Raw genomic sequence first — 17,341 nt, forward strand, 5'->3', positions numbered from 1 at the left:
CAAAGATGCTAAAATATTTAATACAATTCTAGCCAGAATATACAGCAGTATATTAAATTCTATACAGAATATACAGCAGTATATTAAAAATACTGTTCTTGTAGCCCCCTCCTGTCACACTCAGATTTTCACCAGTTACTTTTCTCTCTACCCTCTCTATGTCACATCCTGTTTCCACCCTACTTGGCAAGTATATATATAAAGACAGCATTGTGAGTTTTAGGGTACCTTGAGTTTAGCTTAGCTCAGTTTAGATTGTGCTGCGTCCTGCATGAATAAAGAGATACTGCGTACAGCTCAACCATGAGTCCCTGGTCGTCTGTTACCCGCCCGTGAAGCCAGCCCGGCGAAAACAACATAGCCCGGTGAAAACAACAAACCACATTTTTAGGAGAATAGAACAAAAGATACAAATGTTTATCTGCAACCAGAAAAGACCTAGAATTGCCAAAACGATCTTGAGAAGAGCAGACCTGGGGACATCACACTCCAAGATCTCAAATTGTATTATAAGGCCATTGTAATCAAAACTGCTTGGTACTAAAACATAAATAGAAACAGTAACCAGTGGAATAGAATTGAGATCCCAGAAGTAAGCCCCCACACCTATGGACATTTAATCTTAGACAAAGGGGCCCAGACTATTAAATAGGGAAAGGAGAGTCTCTTCAACAAATGATGTTGGAAAAAATGGGTTGAAACATGCAGAATAGTGAAACTGAACCACTGTATTTCATCAAATACAAAAGTAAATTCCAAGTGGATCAAGGACTTGGATATTAGTCTAGAAACTATCAAATACTCAGAGGAAAATATTGGCAGAACTCTTTTCAATCTGAATTTTATAGGCATCTTCAATGAAACGAATCCAATTACAAAGAAGAACAGAAAGGGAAACTTAAAGCAGGATCTTACTGAGTTTGTAGTATGGCACAAAAGTAAAAATCTCAGGGTTGAGGGTTAGGATGGATGTTCAGGTTCACTGCGGGGGAGAGGGATTGTATGGGACACAGTCTTTTGGTGGTGGCAATGGTGTTTACGTACATTCCTACTAATTTGTAGTTATATAAATCACTAATTAATATGAGAGGGGAAAATTGATTGAATGTCTCAAACCTTTTAATGCACAGACCATAGGCTGAGTATTTGATATTTTGACTCTCTTAAAAGCTTAGGGAGAGAGAACAGAATCAACCAGTGGCACAGCTATATACAGATAATGTCAAACGACATAAATTATGGTGAGTTGTGTATGATACAGCAAATTCTAACAAAGGAATTTTCAAAGTTGACCCAATTGCCAAATAATTTGATTTCAGCAATAATAATCTATTGCCTTCTTAAACCCTAAGAGAGCAGTAAACTTCCACTTCCTCTATAGAGCCTATATTTCCCCCAGTCCTAGAACCTCTAGGGTGGGGCTTACTTTCTTACATGCTTCTCTCAATTCATGCCAAATGATATTGCATCTGCTAATCCCAATCTATTAATACACCGAGTACCACCTCAGCATGCTTCACTTCAGACTGAGTCCAGAGATGTCAGGTATGGAATGTCAGCCCTTCAGCCTCATTTCTCAGGTGAGACCTTTCCTTTCATAGGAATCTCTAATCAGGTGGTTCAATTCCTAACAAAGTCCCAAAACCTAGATATAGACCAGGTCCCATGAGATAGGGCATATGTTCACATGTATCCATAAATTAGGGCAAAAATATATACCTAAGGGAGTCGGGTGGTAGCACAGCGGGTTAAGCGCATGTGGTACAAAGCACAAGGACTGGAGTAAGGATCCCGGTTCGAGCCCCCGGCTCCCCACTTGCAGGGGAGTCGCTTCACAGGCAGTGAAGCAGGTCTGCAGGTGTCTGTCTTTCTCTCCCCCTCTCTGTCTTCCCCTCCTCTCTCCATTTCTCTCCGTCCTATCCAACAACAAATGACATCAAGAACAACAATAATTACTACAACAATAAAAAAACAAAGGCAACAAAAAGGAAATAAATAAATATTTTAAAAAAATATATATATATATATCTAAAAGCAAAAGAACACAATAGTCTGCAGTGAGTCAGTATAAAGTTCATAATGGAAGTGTCTACATAGACTTAAATACCCTCCTCACTTACTTCCTATTACACTTCCTTCACTCACTTCAAAGCTAACCTCATCACAGTAAGTACTATAAAAGCTGAATAAGGACAAAAGACTGACATACTTTAATGATGACTCTTTAGTCACTATCAGGCCAGCCCATCAGCTGTGGCCTTAGTCAAGGAGTCCTGAGATTCCCAAACAGACACCATGGGTCTAGACCTCGAATAAATCACCATCCCCAATGTTACCTGTCATTTCTATTAAGAGCAACACGATAGACCCCTTTGTGGGCCCCCATAGTACCTTGCCCTCAACTAGGATCAACAACGGTAGAGAATAGGGAGGATGGACAACATAATCTATGCTACACTTGAGGAAGATGGATCCTGAAATTGGGGCAGGTTGAAAAGTTACCACTTATGACCACAGAATGTGAGCTCGGATCTACAAGGATGCAGAGGTCACATAGGCCCCTAAGCTGAATATAGGCCCCAGATCACATCAAATTGATGGGTTTACAGTCAACAATATTTATAAACCTTTCACATATTTGGGAGCTACTCTCTTCCCTGATCCAGCTTTCTGGCTCTTTTACCAGCCATGAAATCATCTCCCTAGACAGTAACTTGGATGCACCTACATATTAGGTTTCAGGCTCACAGGAAAAAAAAAACTAGTATAATCACGGGCCCTTTGGAATATAACTAAAATAGGCCTACTAGCTATCTACAAAACGGAGATCCCCCCCCAACTCTTCATCTGCACTATTCCAACCTTTAGGTTCACGATTAGTCAATAATTTGTTTGGCTTTATATGTTAACTATTTTTTTTCAGCCACTAGATTCCAGATGCTAGCATGATGCCAACCAGACATCCCTGGACAGATAACCCCATCAATCTGTCCTAGAGCCCCAATTCCCCAGACTTCCACCCCACTTGGGAAAGAGAGAGAGAGGCTGGGAGTATGGATCGACCTGTCAACCCCCATGTTCAGCAGGAAAGCAATTACAGAAGCCAGACCTTCCACCTTCTGCACTCCATAATGACCCTGGGTCCATACTCCCAGAGGGTTAAAGAATAGGAAAGCTATCAGGGAAGAGAATGCGATATGGAGTTCTGGTGGTGGGAACTGCGTGGAGTTTTACCCCTTTCATCCTATGGTTTTGCCAGTGTTTCCTTTTTATAAATAAATATATAAAATAAAAAAGAGAATCAGTATACAGAATAAGAGGAATTCTAAAACAGCAAATGAAAAGAAAATATATTTCATTATAAGGAGAGATCAAAAAAAGAAGATTAAGGCAAGAATAATCCAATGGGAGTACATCAAAATTAAAAAGCATCTGCAAAGCAAAAGAAACCACTACCAAAGCAAAGAGACCCCTCATCAAATGGGAGAAGATTTTTACATGCCATACATCAGACAAGAGGCTAATAACCAAATATATATAATGAGCACACCAAAGTCTACAACAAGAAACAAATGACCCCATCCAAAAATGGGTAGAGGACATCAACATAACCACAGAAGATATATGAAAGGCTGAGAAACATATGAAAAAAATAGTTCAAGTCATTGATTATCAGAGAAATGCAAATAAAGACAATAAGGAGGTAGCACTTCAGTCCTGTGAGAATGTCATACACCAGAACAAACAGCAGCAATAAATGCTGGAGAAGTGGTGGGAACAAAGAAACCCACCTGCTCTATCGGTGGAAATGTGAATTAGTCCAATCTCTTTGAAGAGCAGTCTGGAGAACTCTCACAAAGCTAGACTTACCCTATGAACCTACAATTCCTCTCCTGGGGATATATCCTAAGGAACCAAACACACCCATCCAAAAAGATTTGTGTATACCTCTGTTCATAGCAGCACAATTTGTGGTAGTCAAAACCTGGAAGCAACCCAGGTATCCAACAACAGATGAGTGGCTGAGCAAGTTGTGGTGTATATACACAATGGAATACTACTTCACTTTTATAAATGGTAATTTCACTATTTTCATCCCATTTTAATGGAGCTTGAAGAAATCATGTTAAGTGAGATAAGTCAGAAACAGAAGGATGAATATGGGATGATCTTTCTCACAGACAGAAGTTAAAAAACAGATCAGTACAGAAAATACTAAGCATAACTTGGAATGGAGCTGGTGTATAGCACTAAAGTAAAACAATCTGGTGTGGGGAAGGGGAAGGGCTCAGGTCCTGTAACATGGTGGCAGAGAACCCAGTGGGGGGGTGTATGGTTTTTATGTGGAAAACTGGGAAATGGTATGTATGTACAAACTGTTGTATTTACTCTCGACTGTATAACAGTCCCCCAATTAAAAAAAAAAAAAAAAAAGAACATCCTGTTGCCTTCCCCTGTCAATGTGTCAGTCACAGAATATCCAATTACCCTTACCAGAGGCTGGCCTCTGGAGTTTTTATGCAGATGGGAGCATTTGTCTTTCACGGTCCAGTGCTTTTAGAAGAATGCTTCATCTCAAGGAACTTCCTCTTTTTCTTCCAATTCCTAATGATCCTCTTGGTTGTTTCTTTGCCTGGTATTGTTCTTTCAGAGCAAGATTTTAAAATAATGGTTTTGCCATTCTTCTACTATGTCACACTTCTTTTCAACTCTGAATTTTGCCTTCTACCCGGAGTGTTTTACAATTCACTGTCTAATTCATTCCTTCTTGTCATTCAGAAAACAAGTCAGATGACACCTCTGCATAGAGGCCTTCTCTGACTATTTCCAAAGACATTCTCTTATTGTTCTACACTGCACAACACGTAAAACTATTGAGAATAACCTTCTTTGATTAGGTTTGTGTGTCTGGCGGCTACCTATCTGAACTAAAATGGCAGCTTGATCACAGCAGAGACTGTCAGCTTTGGGCATTTCTGAGCCTGCATCATTGGAGTAGTGTGGTAGACAAGGTTGTTAGCATGGCTTTTTTTTTTTTTTTTTGCACTAATATGTGTGCATGAATAACTAGATATGCACCATTGATGAGTTCTTGTCACCTATCTTGTCACTAATGTACTTGCCTTACTGTCATCACTGACATTGTCAGTTTCTCTGAAGCTCTCATCTCTTTTCTTATCTGATCCAGCAGATACAAAAACTCAGAACAATAATGTGTTCCTTCTTGAAGCAAAATACTTGGTGGTTATTTTATTCATAAGAATCTGAATCTTTTTAATACATAGGCTGTCTTTGATATGTTCTCTCCCAAAAGCCTAGACCAGGGAGAACAGAAGCAACTGGTAGCACAGCTATATACAAGATGCTGGGTACTATACCCTAAACCCTATCAAAGGGACTTTCAGAAGTTAACCCTATCACCAAATAATGTGACAATAACAATAACTATCCATGGTCTTCTTGAACCCTAAGACAACAGGAACTTCACATTTCCACTATAAAGCCTATATTTCCCCCAGTCCTGGAACCTTAGGGTGAGGAGCACTTTTCTGCATGCTGCTCTCAATTCAAATCAAATAATACTGCATCCGCGGATCGCAACCTAATCAACGCAACGAGTACCACCCCAGCATGCTGCACTTCAGACTGTGACCAGAGACTTCAGGTGTGGAATGACAACCCTTCAGCTTCATCACTCGGGTGAGACCTTTCCTTTCATAGTATTCTCTAATTCCATTCCAGGTGTTCCACTCCCCAATAAAGTCCCCAAACCTAGATATAGTCCAGGTCCCCTGAGATAGAGCATAGGTTCACCCGTGCCCATAAACTAGGGGAAAAAAAATATATATATATATATATATACCTGAAAGCAGAAGTACACAAGAGCATGCAGGGAATACCCCCCAACACTTCATCTGCACTATTCCAGTCTTTAGGTCCATGATTGTTCAACAATTTGTTTGGCTTTGTATGTTAACTCTCTTTTCAGCCACCAGGTCCCAGATGCCATCAGGATGCTGGCCAGGCTTCCCTAGACTGAAGACCCCACCAATGCGTCCTGGAGCTCCGCTTCCCCAGAAACCCACCCTACTAGGGAAAGAGAGAGGCAGACTGGGAGTATGGACCGACCAGTCAACGCCCATGTTCAGCGGGGAAGCAATTACAGAAGCCAGACCTTCCACCCTCTGCAACCCACAACGACCCTGGATCCATACTCCCAGAGAGATAGAGAATGGGAAGGCTATCAGGGGAGGGGGTGGGATGTGGAGATCGGGTTATGGGAATTGTGCGGAATTGTACCCCTCTTATTCTATGGTTTTGTTAATGTCTCCTTTCTTAAATAAAAAAATTTAAAAAATAAAAATAAATTTAAAAAAAGAATCTGAGTATATCAGGAAGTTTCAGGAACAGATTTTTGATAGATAAGTATTTTATTGGAGAAACAGTGATCTATGAGACAGTTGTCACATAAATTCAATATTTTATTCCAATTATAGGGTATCAGAATAGCACTCACACCACCAAATTAAGTCCTCTTCTACCAAAGTGCACTGAGACCCCAATGCCCTCTCAGTTCCCTCCTCCCATTCCTCCTTTAGATTGCTGAGATCTGTTGCAATTGATCACACCTAGTCTAAGTTTCACTTGCTATTGTCCCTTTCTTTCCCTGTTTCTTCAGTTCCACCTTTTAGTGATATTACCCAGTACTCACCCTTTTCCTTCTGGCTTATCTTAGCATGATTCCTTCAAGTTCTATCCAAGATGTGACAAAGGAGGTGACCATATCATTTTTAACAGTTAAGTAGTATTCCACTGTGCACATATATCACATTTTTCTCGATGCCTCATCTCTTGTCGTACATCTGAGCTGTTTCCAAGTTCGGGTTATTACATATTATGCTACTAAGATCATAGGTGTACATAAATCTCTTCTTCTACACTTTTTTTCTTCTTTGGACTAGTCCCTAGGAGAGGAATTGCTGTATCATAGAATAGGCTCCTTTGTAGTGATCTGTGGAATATCCAGAGTGTTTTCCATAGGGCTTGAACCAATTTAAATTCTACTTGTCAATAAATATTTTAACAGACTTTCCCATAGCTGAAAGAAGTGTCATAAGGTGCACAAGCTCATGCCGATATTAAAAGTTTTATGTATTTTTTATGGTATAGTCAAGTCAGCCTCAATCTGAAGATCAAAACATCCTATGACTACTGTCTATTCCTTACTCTGTACAATTAGTGGACTTCCCTTCAAGCTCTCCTCTCAGTTAGTGGTGCTTTGACCATTGCCAATCACCTGAAAAAATACACATGATTGCCAACTCCTTTCTTAAAATCTTCCACAGCTCTCTATTTCCTATAAAAATAATCTTAATTCTCCAGCCTTCTACAGTCTACGCCAACTCTCTGAGATTTTTTCCCTCTTATTGTAATTAAAATGAATCACCCCATTTCTTTTACTTTACTCTGAGATTTATTGCCTACTAATGTTACCTGGATACAATATCTTGGCAAATATTTATTTAGTACTTATTAAATGTTTACCTTGAGATTTTTGCTAAGTGTATTTTTCCGTCTGAAGTGCCATTCTCTCCATCTCTATATTCATACCATGTCATTTTCAAGACCCAGCTCAAATGCCACCTCCCCTACTTATATTACTCCTCTCTGATTTTCAAGCAGTATCTCATCTATCCCACTTTGGAATGGCCACTTATATATATGTACCACTCTTAATGTACTAGGATGCTCATGCACATGTGTACAGCACCCCTCCACCACTGGGGTAAAAGCTCTTCAAGAATGGGGTTGGTGCCTGGTTCCCTTATATGATCTCCATTTTGCACATATCAGAGACTCAATGAATGAATAAAGCAATGAGTGAGAATTGCACCTCTGTTGTACCACCAATGTCATATTATGACCAGAGGTAGTGCTTGTAGACGCAAGCATGTTGAAAATCAGGGAGTTTGATAGACCTGACAGGAGGAAACTTACAGAAAGTGTATATAAAGTTGACATTAAGGTTTAAAATCCAGCTTGAGATCATTGATGGCATGGGGCATGGGACAAAAACATCCTGCCTGTTGTCCTGTGTGCTGTGCAATGCAAGATTTTCTTTCAGAATGATAGACCCTGGGCATTGCATAAAGGTGGGATTGTGGATATTATTTTCTTTAGATAAAGGGAATTTTATGAGTCATCTTGCAGAACTTAATTAAAAATATTAAAATTACTTTCAAAGTGTTTTGAGGTTTAAACATGGCGACATTCAGTTATGTGCAAAGTTCATGGCTGAAGAATACCTCATTTCCAGCAATGCTTGCTGGATAGGTGAAGTTCTACTTAATAGATAAAACTGCATATTTTGTATACCTAATTTCTCTTCCCAGTCCCTCCCCTCCTCAATATGTTCTGCATAGTGAAGACATCAGAGAAAGATGCTTTTTAATCCTCTAATTAAATGTCAAGCCATTACCCAGGTAGCATCTGTCAGGGCTGCTATTCATCAGCTGCCCCGTCAAGGCAGAAATGTGATTACCTCTTGGAACAATGTCAACAGTTTCTAACCGAACAAAGTTGATCTAGTTTGATATTACTCACAGAGGGATGTATTACTGGAAGCATGATGGATTTAAAAACAACTCTATTCTGATTGTCTTTGGTTGTGAGAAGAAATCAGACCTGGGAATGGTGACCTTTTTTCTCCTCTCTCTCTGGGTCTCAGGTTCACAGATTACATTAATCATGTTCATAGTGAGACTCCTTTTAGGACTCTACATCTTCCTCAGACCACCAAGGGCTGTATTCATTTTTTAAAGCATGTAATAATGCACACCTCTGAACTCACCACACAATGTAAGAACTATCCAAGGCAGACTGAGAACTTAGATGCTCTTGTGAGCTCCTCTCCGTCCACCACACAGCCTTCTCGTTCTTACTTAAGAGAAAACAATTATCCTGAATTTTCTGGTTGTCATCTCATGCTTTTAAAAATCTTGCTTTCATTTTAAAGAATTTAATCCTGTGCCTGTCATAAATAGTGTGTCATTTGATTTGGCTTATTGCATTTTCATGATTAATATCAGAAAGTATTCTGGGACTTATTTTCATCACTCAATTTTACATATTCTTTCTTTTTCCTCCAGGGTTATTGCTGGGCTCAGTGCCTGCACCATAAATCCACCGCTCCTGGAGGCCATTTTCCCCCCTTTTTTGTTGCCCTTGTTGTTGTAGCCTTGTTGTGGTTATTATTATTGTCATTGTTGATGTCGTCCATTATTGGACAGGACAGAGAGAAATGGAGAGAGGAGGGGAAGAAAGAGAGGGGAAGAGAAAGATAGACACCTGCAGACCTGCTCCACCACCTGTGAAGCGACTCCCCTGCAACTGGTGAGCCGGGCGCTCGAACCGGGATCCTTACGTCGGTCCCTGTGCTTTGCGCTACATGCGCTTAACCCACTGCGCCACCACCCGACCCCCTACGTATTGCTTTTAATGGAAACTCATTATTTTACACTATTACAGAATCCTTCAGTGTCTGAATGATCTTATTTCTTTTATTCTTTTGATGGGTATTTTGGTTGTTTCAATATTTTGTTTTTGTTTGTTTTGGACTGTTACAAACAATGCTGCTATGAATCTTTTATGTGTGTTTTTCTGTGCACACGTACAAGAATTTCTGTTCTGATTCTTTTGCCATGCAAATGTTGCACTTTACCAGAAAATGTCAAATTGTTTTCCAAAGTGGTAGACATATCTATACCAGCAATTTGTAAGAAAGTCACATACACATATGTGTACTTAGATGTATTGATCTTTTCTTTCATGCTTGCTGTTTTGTTTGTCTTGCTCATGAAGATCCTTAAAAGGCCTTAATCTGAGGTCTGAAACACACTTGCTTATGGTCAATAAGAAAGCAAAGCAGAAGCACACCAGTCTTTCACATTTGGAGCCTCAGATTCAATCCCTGGTACTACCATAAGTCAGAGCTGAGCAGTGTTCTGATCTCTTTTGCTCTCATTAAAAGAAATTAATAAATATTTAAAATCAAAAATAGTTGAAAAGCAATTAGCTCTGCTTTCATTCAAAATTTTTAATTTTTTTTTTCTACATGAAGTCCTTAATCCATCTGGAGTTGATTCTCTGTCTGCTCTGAGGGAGGCAACCATTTTCCCCACACACAGATAACTTTTTTTTTTTTCAAGTTCTAGATATGAATGACTCTGAATGACTTCCTACCTGTTTGTTTGAATTTGAGATTCCTAAGGAAAAAAAAAAAGTTTACTTTGTCTTAACTATAACAAAGAAAGTAGGAGTTCCAGATCCTAGGTAAGTTTAAGAACTGTCAGTGGTCACAAGAGTTGGTCACTTTTCTACAAGTTATGCTGAGATGGCTGCCTTGGATCGCTAGCTACAAAGTCAATAGCCTTAGGTTCAAATTCCAGCTCTTACAAGCTGTGGGGGCCTATGTCAAATAACTTAGCCACTTTGAGCTTTTGTTATCTTTTCTGAAAAATAGGAAAAAGGGTGTGCTCACTCAAAGACTATAGAGAGAATTAAATGAGATGTCACATAAAAGGGCCCTGCTGGAAGCCAAGAAAAAATCATTGACCTGAGAATAGGGTAGCTGGGGTTATTCTTAGGAGGTTTAGGATAGGAATTTTGGCTATCTATGCCATCTCCAGAGCTGTTTGCCAGTGTGGGTATAGTGGTAAAAGACTATGTCTATCGTAGACATATCCCTTTGTATCTTTACAGAACTCTTAATATCTATATAGATATATATACATACAAATTGCCATCACTTTTTTTTTTTGGACTGGAAGAAGCAAGGTATAAATGGCTAAGTTGAGAGACAAATAGAAACAGTTACTGTTGGGAGTAATTGGTACCAATTCTGTTCAGGTTTTTTTCATGGTCCAATTTTAGTCTTTTATCGCTAGTTACAGTTCCTAAATTATAGGTACTTCTAAAGCAAGGATAGCATTTTCATCCCTCCCATAAACCAGCAACACTATTATCTTTCAGTATTATTCTGATATTTTTCTCTGACTTCTTTAAATTTTAGACTTCCCTTCTAGTGCCAAAATACTTGCACACACAATTTTCTCATTTCCATCATCAAGATTTCTGTTCTTCTTTTCTTCTGTATCTTAAGAAATAAGAATTTTACTTTATAAATACTTATGCTATGTTTTGGAGAATTGAGTTGTGAATATCTTATTTCTCAAGTGTTCATTTCCCTTTCCATTGTACATGGGGTTATGTAAACAGATAACATTTCATTAACATTATCATTTTCTTTCATTTCAATATTTTATTTTATAAATTTGTAACTTTTGACCCCCATACACCCATTTTTTTCTTTTTTTTAAATTTAAGACAGGATAAATCAACAAAACCATAGGGTAGGAGGGGTACAACTCCACACAATTCCCACTGCCCAATCTCCATATCCCACCCCCTCCCCCGATAGCTTTCCCATTCTCTATCCTTCTGGGAGCATGGACCCAGGGTCACTGTGGGTTGCAGAAGGTGGAAGGTCTGGCTTCTGTAATTGCTTCCCCGCTGAACATGGGCGTTGACTGGTCGGTCCATACTCCCAGTCTGCCTCTCTTTCCCTAGTAGGGTGACACCCATTTTTTTCATCGTTTCCTCACATTTATGCTAACTACTTATCTGTTCTTTGTACCTATGAGTTTGTTTTTGGTTGTATTTTAGATTTAACAAATAACTATAATCATAAAGTAGTGTTTTGATCATAGAGGGAAGTTGAGTTTTGTCAAAGGTTTTCTCTGCATCTATTGAGATAATTATGTGGTTTCTGGTCTTGCTTTTATTGATGTGATGGATCACATTGATTGATTTGCATATATCAAACCAACCTTGCAAACTTGAGATAAATCCCACTTGGTCATGATGAACAATCTATTTAATATACTGCTATATCCGGTTGGCTAGAATTTTGTTCAAGATTTTAACATCTATGTTTATCAGAGATATCTGTCTGTAGTTTTTTTTTGTTGTTGTTGAATCCCTGTCTGTTTTTGGTATCAGAGTTATGTTGGCTTCATATAAGCTGGAAAAGGGTATTCCTGAGTCTTCAATCTTTTGGAAGAGTTTTTTATTATTATTTAAGAAAGGAGACATTAACAAAACCATAGGATAGGAGGGGTACAACTCCACACAATTCCCTCCACCCGATCTCCATATCCCATCCCCTCCCCTGATAGCTTTCCCATTCTCTATCCCTCTGGGAGTATGGACCCAGGGTCATTGTAAAAGTAGAGGTATTAACTCTTTCTTGAATGTTTTGTAGAATTCATTTGTAAAACCACCTGGTCCAGGACTTTTAATCTTGGGAAACTTTTTGATAACCTTCAATTTCTTTGGCTGTGATTGGCCTGTTCATATTTTCTAGGTCCTCTTTGTTTAATTTTGGAAAATTGTAGGTGTCTAAGAACTTGTCCATTTCTTCCAGGTTCTCTATCTTGGTGGCATATAGTTGTTCATAGAAGCCTCACATGATATGTTGGGTTTCTATGGTGACTGCAGTGATATCTCCTCTTGCATTTATGGTCCGATTTTTTTGGGTCTTCTCCCTTTTTTGTGTTGTGAATCTGGCTAAGGTTTTGTCTGCTTTGTTTACTTTTTCAAAGAAACAACATTTAGCTCTGTTGATCTTTTGTATGGTTCTTATTTTCTACGTTATTTATTTCTGCAACAATTTTCGCACTTTCAGTACTTGTTTGATGTATTTAGATGGCCTCTCATTGAGTGCACAGATATTAATAATTGTTAAATCCTCTTTACTGACTGATCCTCTGATCATTAAGTAATACCATCCCTATTGTTTTAAGTTTTATTTATTTTAAGGTGTACTGTGTCAGTTGTGAGAATAGCTACTCCTGTCCTTTTTTGTGCTCTATTGTCTTGCATGATAGTTTTCCATCCTTTCACTTTGAGTCTGTATTTGTCTTGTTGAGTGAATTGGAATTCCTGCAAATAGCATATGGTTGTATTGTGTTTTCTGTTTTTGTTTGTTTGTTTTTTACCAGAACACTGTTCAGTTCTGGCTTATGGTGGTGTGGGGATTGAACCTGGGATTCTGGAGCCTCAGGCATAAGAGCCTCTTTGTATAACTATTATGCTATCTACCCTCCGTCCGTGTTGTGTTTTCTGATCCATCTTCCTACTCTGTGCCTCTTAATGGGTGGATTCAGGCCATTGACATTGATATTACAGATTTAAGATATTTTAATGCCATTACTCTATACTTTTAGGGTATTATGGTATATGGCATGTTTATGGGGAGCTGGTTGTTTATAGGAGACCTTTCAGAACTTCTTTCAGGTTTTTATGCTTCCATCCAGTCTGAATTACAGTCTATCTGGATACAGTAGTCTTGGTTGAAGGTCTTTCTCAATGAGAACTCAATAGATATCTTGCCATTCTCTTCTGGCCTGTAGTGCTTGTGTGGAGAAATCTGCTGCCAATGTTATGGGTTTTCCCCTGAAATTGACTCTGTTTTTCTCTGGTGGCCTTAAGGATCTTTTCTTTATCCTTATTTATTTTCATTCTAAATATGGTTTGTCTGGGTGTTTTTAGGTCTGGGTTAATTATGTTTGGGACCTTCTGGGCTTCTTGAACCTTTATGTCTTTTATGTTTTCTATAGTAGGGGAGTTTTCAGGTATTATGTCCTGTAGAATGCTTTCTTTTCCTTCCTCTAGTAAGCTAATAATACATATATCAATTCTTTTGAAGTTATCTTATATGTCTCTGTTATTGTTTTCAGTATATTTTAATCTCTTTCTGAGATCTCTTACTTCGTTCTTAGTTTCCTCTAATTCATTCTAGATCTTGCTAATTCTACTTTCTGCCTCAGATATTCTATTCTCTTTCCCCTTTGTCTTTTTTAGTAGCTTAACTATTTTTGTCATCCCGTTCAGATACTATATTACCTTGTTCAGCTAGTTGTGTTCTTAGCTCAGCTGTTTTAGTTTTCATCTCTCTACTTTGAGATAAATAATGTTTTCTTTCAGAGTCTCATTTGTTGTTTCACCATTTTTTATGATATTACTTTCAAAAGCTTTCCTCACTCCTGTAACTACTGCACTAATTAGTGTTTGGGTGTTGTCCTCATTCTTATGTGCTTTTCTACCTTTGGAGGACTTTTATCTGAGTTTTTGCCCTGGTTCATTTCTCCAATGTTTCTTCCTGGTTTTACTATTATATTTGCTGTGTTATGAGGTCCCTCTCTCAGTACTTTTCAATCCACTTAATCACACTTGCATGGACTGACTTGTGTTTAAGTAAGGTACTTAAGAGTTTACAGTTGCAAAAATTACAGTTGTTTCAATGTTATCTCAATCACTGAAGTGAAATGCCACGGCTGTTAAACCTTATGTTATTTATCTTCTCTGAAGGCTATGAGAGCTTGAGGGCTTTTTAACCATAAGCAGTTTTTTTTTTTTAAGTTAATCACTCACTCCTGACTAAGAGATAAAACAGGGTGAGGGATAGATAGCACAATGATTATGCAAAGAGACTCTCATGCTCCAAGGATACAAAGTCCTGTGCCCAATCCCCACTCCACCACCAGCCAGAGGTGAGCCAAGCGAGCTCTGTGGCCCTGTGTTTCTGAATAAATCCTGATTTCTGGGGGAATTATTCATCCTTTTTTCTAATTTATCATGAAAATTATGTGAAAAGGCTCCTACTATATAGCCACACTTCCTGACCATTGGGAGTACAGATTTTTATCCTGAGTCACCTGGCCGGTTTTCATCCCCCCAATGTCAGCATAGGGCTTCCCCGCTGCTATTCCAGTCTCTGAGGAGCAACAGCAATGGAGACCCACAGTTGTAAATTGTTGAGGTTTAGGTGATCTTCTCCGTTCAGCAGTCTTTTTATTGATAAATCTCAGACTGGAGGGAGTGCATCCACTGGCAAACTGCTGGACTCAGCTGCTCCTGAGTGTGTACAGGCTTATAGGCCCAGGAATCTCTCCTTAGGCCCCTCTCTGTCCATGAGCCACTCATGTTTGCACTCACTCCTGGCTTGGAGGGTTCCTGAGGTAATTCTAATCCTATCTTGTTGCATTCTTAGGTGATCCTCTTTGCTATTCCTAGTTATCAGGGAGAGCAAAATGCAGCTGCTACTACTCCATAGCTTCACCTCCCGAAGTCTCTGTGTAATCACAAAGTATTTGTTTTTTCTTTCTCTGACTTATGTCACATAAGTTCCACCCATGTTGCCACAAATAGTAGCATTCTCTTTTTATGACTGGATGCTATTTCTTCATATGTGTGTTCATAATTTTTAAAATAATATCTTTTTATTTATAGTTTAATGTCTTCCAATCATCTATATCAATATCATTGCCTTTATTATACATATCCATCAATAAATAAATTCTTAGGCTATTTCTTTTTTTATTGTTGTAGTTATTATTGTTGTCATTGTTGGATAGGACAGAGAGAAATGGAGAGAGGAGGGGAAGACAGAGAGGAGGAGACAAAGATAGACACCTGCAGACCTGCTTCACCGCCTGTGAAGCGATTCCCCTGCAGGTGGGGAGCCGGGGTTCGAACCGGGATCCTTATGCCGGTCCTTGTGCTTTGCGCCACCTGCGCTTAACCCGCTGCGCTACAGCCCAACTCCCTCTTAGGCTATTTCTATATCTTGACTATACTAAACAATGTACTAAGACATTAAATGTAGAAGTGAAGTTTTTTTCCTAGCTAGTATTCACATTTTCTTTGAATATGTGCTCAAAAGTGAATTACTGAGTCCTGGGTCAGTTCTATTTCTAATGTTTGAGGAATTTACACAGTATTTTCTATCATAGCTGCATCAGATTATAGCCCTTCCTGCAATCCGCAAATATTCTGTTTTTCCACATACTAGCCAGCACTCATGCCTTTCTTTCTCTTGATGATACTAATTCTAGCAGGTGTGAGGTGATATCTCAGTGTGGTTTTGATTTGCTCTTTCTTGATTATCAGTGATTTTGAGCACCCTTTAGTGTAGCGATTGGTTATGGTTATCATCTTATCTTCTTTAGAAAAAAATATCAATTCAAGTCCTCTGACAAAGTTTCCATATGATGATATTTTTCTTGCTACTATGTTGTTATTTTTGGAAGTTAATTAATTTTCACATATTTTCAATGCAAATATATTTCACATTAAGTAGGTTCTTTCTTTTATTTCACTGATACTGTGTTTTACTGTATAGAGGCTTTTAATTTTTTCATATGCTTCTCTTTAGACTCAGTTAAGGGCATATTAGCTTTTGTGTATAATGTATGCAATATGACTTCATACCTCTTAGATAGCTTCTAGACAAATGAGAGGTACAAGATTTTGGTGTTCACATCAAGGGATAAAGCTTATGCGAAGCAATTACCTGCTGAAATAGCATATCATATTGAAAATCACAACAATAAATCATGCCTGCTTATTCCATGTTAGGCACTGCTTTGAGTTATGTAAGTCATATATAATACAAAGTCAAGCAGTTGGTTCTAGAGTCCAAGTTCATTATTACTATTCTATATTTAAACTTGATAGAGTTGTTTCAGCAGTTATTTTATGGTTTGAGACATCTCCTCATTTATAAAGATTTATTTATTGATGAGAGAGAGAAAAAAAAACTCAGAGAACTAGGTGATCACTCCAGCAAATGTGTTGTGGGAGATCAAACTTGAGACCATATGCTTTTTCTCTTTTTCCTTTTTTTTAGTGATTTAATAATGACTGACAAGATTGTAGCACAAGGGGTATAACTGTGTTTAGTTTCCCACTACCAGAGCTCCATATCCTATCTCCTACATTGGAAGGTTCGCTATTCTTAATCCCTCTCTGGGAATATGGACAAAGATCCTTATGGGATGCTGAAGATGGGAAGTCTGGCTTCTGTAATTGCTTCTCCATTAGTCATGGGGGTTGACAGGTTGATCCATACCCCCAGGCTGTTACTATCTTTCCCAAGCTGGGTAGGGCTCTGGGGAGGTGGGGTTGTAGGACACATTGGTGAGGTTGTCTGCCTAGGGAAGTCAGGACGGTATCATGATAGCATCTGCAACTTGGTGGCTGAAAAGCATTAAGCTATAACGCAGAACAAATTGTTAATAATCAGAAACCTAAAGGTAAGAATATAGCAGGTGATAGTTGAGGTCTTCATGTTGGAAGAAGTTAGAAGTCTATTTTAAGTATATTCCAATGGGGCCCATAACTTAACTAATCTTTGCTTGAGCCCCACAGATAACATATAGGTGGGCTAAAAATATTGTCTGGGAAGATACTGTCAGAGTTGGGAATAGAACTAGAAAGT

The sequence above is a fragment of the Erinaceus europaeus genome, chromosome X (assembly GCF_950295315.1).
Source record: "Erinaceus europaeus chromosome X, mEriEur2.1, whole genome shotgun sequence".
In the NCBI taxonomy this organism is placed as follows: domain Eukaryota; kingdom Metazoa; phylum Chordata; class Mammalia; order Eulipotyphla; family Erinaceidae; genus Erinaceus; species Erinaceus europaeus.